General features: G+C 52.0%; 1 long non-coding RNA gene across 3 annotated transcripts in view; it reads right to left on the minus strand.

Moving 5' to 3' along the window:
- Window positions 1-2256: 2256 nt before the first annotated feature.
- The window catches only part of LOC144240119 (uncharacterized), a 16159-nt gene continuing 13613 nt past the window's right edge, over window positions 2257-4802 (minus strand). For all 3 annotated transcript variants that reach the window (XR_013337599.1, XR_013337598.1, XR_013337597.1), the window contains 2 exons: window positions 3435-3628; window positions 2257-2898 (listed from right to left, as the gene is read on the minus strand). This is a non-coding gene — a long non-coding RNA (uncharacterized LOC144240119). The remainder of the gene's footprint in view (window positions 2899-3434; window positions 3629-4802) is intronic.

Genomic DNA, 4802 nt, shown 5'->3' on the forward strand with positions numbered 1-4802 from the left:
ACTTGCCAGCGCACGAGCCAGCCGCGTGGGGGGCACGAGACGCTCGCCGCCCACGCCCCATCTTCTGGCAAAGTCGGAGGCGAAGGAGACAGCAGGAGGCTGGTCCCGCTCCCCGCTCGCGACCCGCCCTCTGCCCGCCCAACACCGCGCTTGCGGGCTGTCCGGGCCTCGGCTCCCCCGCCGCGAAACGGGGCCCTCAGCTCCCGGGTGACAGCGCCCCCGGGAGGCCACGAGCCTTCCAGCAGCAGATGCGCCGTCCCCAGGGCCAGCCCAGACCCAGCGGGAGGCGCCTGAGGCTTCCAGACGGGAGAAGAGTTGTTTGGGAAATTTTTTCAAAGATGAAGGGAACTTGTCACAAACAATGGAGGCATTCTCTTTTATTTCCAAAGGAAATGATTCAACCTAACCAAAGGTCACTGTTGAGAGAGAGGAGTGCAGTTGTGTTGTAAACATCATAGATTCCGCAACAGTTCCCAGCAGGCTGGAGAGGCAGCCTGGGCTTCCGCTGTGCGCCAGGCGGTGTGTGCGCACGTGTGTGTAAGTGTGCAGGTGGTGTGCATGCACGTGTGTGTAAGTGTGCAGGTGGTGTGCGTGCATGCAGGTGTGTGGATGTGTAAGTGTGCAGGCGGTGTGTGCACGTGTGTGTAAGTGTGCAGGTGGTGTGCGTGCATGCAGGTGTGTGGGTGTGTAAGTGTGCAGGCAGTGTGTGCACGTGTGTGTAAGTGTGCAGGTGGTGTGCATGCATGTGTGCACGCACATGTAACTGTGCAGGTGATGTGCGCACACATGTGTGCGTGTGTTAAGTGTGCAGGCACACATGTGTCTGTGCACACGTGTCCTTCTGTGTGTGTGCATGAGCGTACGTTTGTGCGTGTGTCTGTATCTGTGTGTGCATCCGTGTGCATGCACGTGTGTTTTCTTTAGGCTTCTGCTTGAAACTATCTTTCTTTTTAAAAATACGGTTTTCAAACCTGAATGCATTAAGACACCCTGGAGAACTTTAAAAAAATATTTATTTATTTTGAGAGAGAAGGAGAGGGAGGGAGAGGCAGAGAGAGAATCCCAAGCAGGCTCCATGCTCAGTGTGGGGCCTGACGTGGGGCTCGAACTCAGGGACGTGAGATCATGATCTGAGCCAAAACCAAGAGTTGGATGCTTAACCGCCCGAGCCCCCTGCCTGCCTCATACCCCGGAGAACTCTAAAACCCACGAACGACTGGACTTCCCTCCAAGCAATAGGACGGGGCTCACGCTCTGAAGTCCAGACATTAGCACTGCTTTCAAACAAATGTTTCCCTCTCTGCTCCAATGAGCAGTCGGGGTGCAGGGCCATTGTTCTGAAACGGTGACCCCCACATTTCAGCACCCACAGAATCACCAGGGGGGTGCGGGTGAGACAGATTGCACTAGGCTCTAACTCTGTGGGTCCAGGGTAGAGCTCGAGAGTTTACATTTGTAAAGTAACTGAATCCTTACCTGCAAAGCCTGCATATCATTGTATCACCTTTGTACTATGTGACTTAGAACAGATACATGTATTGATAACATAATTCAGATATATGGTTACAAAATGATTTATATGTATATATAGTCAGTGCTTATTGCCCAAACATCATTTCACTAGTACTGGAATGTGATTATTAATGTTTTATTTTTATTTATTTCTAGGAGAGAGAGAGAGAGAGAGAGACAGCGTGAGCAGGGGAGGGTCAGAGAGGGAGGGAGTCACAGACTCTGAAACAGGCTCCAGGCTCTGAGCTGGCAGTCAGCACAGAGCCCGACGCGGGGCTCGAACCCACGAACCGCGAGATCATGACCTAAGCGAAAGTCGGACGCTTAACCGACTAAGCCACCCAGGCGCCCCTCCATGATTCTTTTCTAAGTTTTTTGGGGGAGTTCTGTACTTTTTTCATACTGGCTGTAGCTGTTTGCATCCCACTCAGGGACCCTTTTCCTCTTTACCCTCATTTTCTCCCACACGCTTTGTGCTCTGAATTATTGATAACAGACATAGCTACAGGTGCGAGGTGATACCCCAAAGTGGTTTTGATGTGCATTTCCCTATCATGGTGTTGAAGATCTTTTCAAGTATTTCTGGCCATTTGTATATATAATTTTTTTAACAAAATGTCTATTTAGGGCTGTATCCATTTTTATTTAGCTTGTTACTATTATTCTTTGCTTTGAGTAGTGTGTTTCTTATATATATTTATATTAATCCTTTATCATGTAACTACTGTTGGCAAATACCTCCTGTTCCAAAAGACATTTTTTATTTTGTGAGTTACTTCCTTGGCAGAAAATTTTAGGTTGCATATAGTCCCTACTTGCTTGTTAGAAGACGAAGACGAAGACGAAGACGAAGACGAAGAAGAAGAATTATTTACATTTCTAGCAAGCTCCCAGGAGTCCAGGGCGCGCTGGAGTCACTCTGGGACGTCCTGGGGCTCCCGTGGCTCCCGGGCCCACGGGGTCATCTCTGCAGGCGGGACAGGTAGAAGTCAAGTGCAGCCGGGTTGGGATCCGCCGCTGTGAACCCCGTGCTCACACGCTCAGCCACGAGCGGCCTGGAAATCGTATCCTACGTCACAGCTGCAGCGGGTGGGGGTCAGAGACTCCGGCCCCACGACCCAAACGCAGGGCCTCGAGGCCTGAGTCCAGATCTCCGCGTGTTCTGCCGTCCTTCCTTCCCACCGCACACAGCCTGAGCCTCACGTCCGCCAGCCTGGGGCCGCCGAGATGGGGGAGCAGCCGTGGTGACCGGTGGGGGCCGTGGCTCTGGTCACAGGAAGGCACGGAGGGGTAGCTGAATACGCCAGCCTGGGGTAGCTCTTCTTTGGCAAAAGGATTATTTTGAGCTGATTTGTTTTTAAGTAACAAGGGGGCCCCTGAGAAGCTCTGGAAACAGAGACGAAATTTACATTTACAAGGGAAATCTCCATTTGTGACCCCGGAGAGGAAGGGGACTGAACCGGGGGCGGGAGGGCCCGGACTTCATCTGCATGACAAACCTGGCCGTGTTCGCGGGGCCTTCCCGGCGACCCTCCCCCTCCCCCTACAGCTTCCTTCCGCCTTGGGCTGGAGATGGTGTTTAAGTGGTGGCCCAGGCCCGTCCGGGGAGTTTCCCTCTGTTTTCCCGGGTTTCTCCTACATGCACATGGGGCACACACACTATCAGACTTCGTTAATCTGTCTTTTATAACATGGCTCTCAGCCACAGAAACCCCCGGGTGGGGGGGAGTCCTGGCCGGTGGCCCAGCTGGGAGGGGCCCCAGCGGGTGGGAGGCAGGCAGCTCTTCGCCCCAAGTCTCCCTACATGTTGGGCTCATTGAGGTACTCAGTGCCATTCTGGTCCCTGAACACTTCTGGACTCGCTTGTCCTGCAAATAAGGCGGCTCGGTGTCCCCTTCTGGCTGTGACCCCCCCTTACTTACGCCTTTTCATGAAGCAAGACGCAATCAACAGAACCTTCTGGAGACCCCGAGGGGCTCACTCAGGCGGGCCTGGCGCAGAGATGGCGCGGACTCCCGACCCCAGCGGACTGCTCGGCTCCTTTGCTGTAAGCCCAACACGGGCCTCTCCCAGCCTCCAGGAGATTGGAGCCACTTCGGAAAACAGCGCTTTGACTCTGGAGGGGGGAAGGGGAGGGTAGACCGGGCGGGACTGGAGTCACAGGAGCTTCCACTGAGGCTCGTCCCGCCCTGAAGTGAGCATGATGATTTGATTGGTTGTAGCCTGGGCATCAGGTCTTTAACAAAAAAAAAACTTCCCTTAAGAAGCATCTTTTTGGGGCAGCCGGGTGGCTTAGTCGGTTAGGGTTCCGATTCTTGATTTCGGCTCAGGCCGTGATCTCCTGGTTGGTGAGTTCGAGTCCCGCACGGGGCTCTGTGCTGACAGGTGGAGCCCGCTTGTGATTCTCTCCCGCGCACACGCCCTCTCTGTCCCTCCCCCGCGCTCTCTCTCTCTCTCAAAATATGAAGTATCTTTATCGTATATGTGTGTGTGTTGTGAATGTGAGTATACACGGTGCACACACACACATACGCATACGTACATTTAACACAAATGCATTTCTACCACATGTATATACTATTTATTTTTAAATTTGTATTTTTTCCTTATCAACTAATACTATTCTATAGTCATTTTTATGTCAGTAGGTACTTATTTACAGGATGTTTTAAGGTAGCATTTAGACATTTTAAATGTACCATTTAGATATCTAAATGCCTAAAGAGTACTTCATGTGATGGATTTACAATAATTTACTTAACGTCATTCCCCGTTAGACGTACAGGCTACTTTGATTTCTTCACTACTGTAAATGACACTCATACACAGTCCAGCACATAATCTATTGCGTGTCCACCAGTAATTATTTCCTGAGAATCAGCAGTAATCGTCCCGATAACTTTGTCAACATGGATGGAAACCCGCGTCGCAGTACTCATTTATCGTTCCAAAGTATTGGTGGAGGTGAGCATTTGCTTGTGTGCGCAGCTGAATTACACTTTGTTTTATTTTAGCCATTCGGAGTGTTTTCTTTGAATTGCTTCTTTGAGTCCTTTGTGCTCCGTGTGCAGGGAGGAAGTTGGCTTTCCAGACACGTCTCCTTTCTCTCCGCAGCACCTGCCCTGGTTTTCTTCCAGAACCTGACGAACGTGTTTGGACGACATTCTGGAACTTCCAGGTGCATCTTGATGAGCCCCTCAGACCTGGAGTCCACAGGCGGGGGGCTGGGGGTGCCCAAGGAGGCTGGAGGGTGGGGGCTGGAGGGTGGAGGCTGGAGGGTGGGGGCTGGA

This window comes from Crocuta crocuta, unplaced genomic scaffold, assembly GCF_008692635.1.
Source record: "Crocuta crocuta isolate KB4526 unplaced genomic scaffold, BGI_CrCroc_1.0 scaffold7, whole genome shotgun sequence".
Classification (NCBI taxonomy): domain Eukaryota; kingdom Metazoa; phylum Chordata; class Mammalia; order Carnivora; family Hyaenidae; genus Crocuta; species Crocuta crocuta.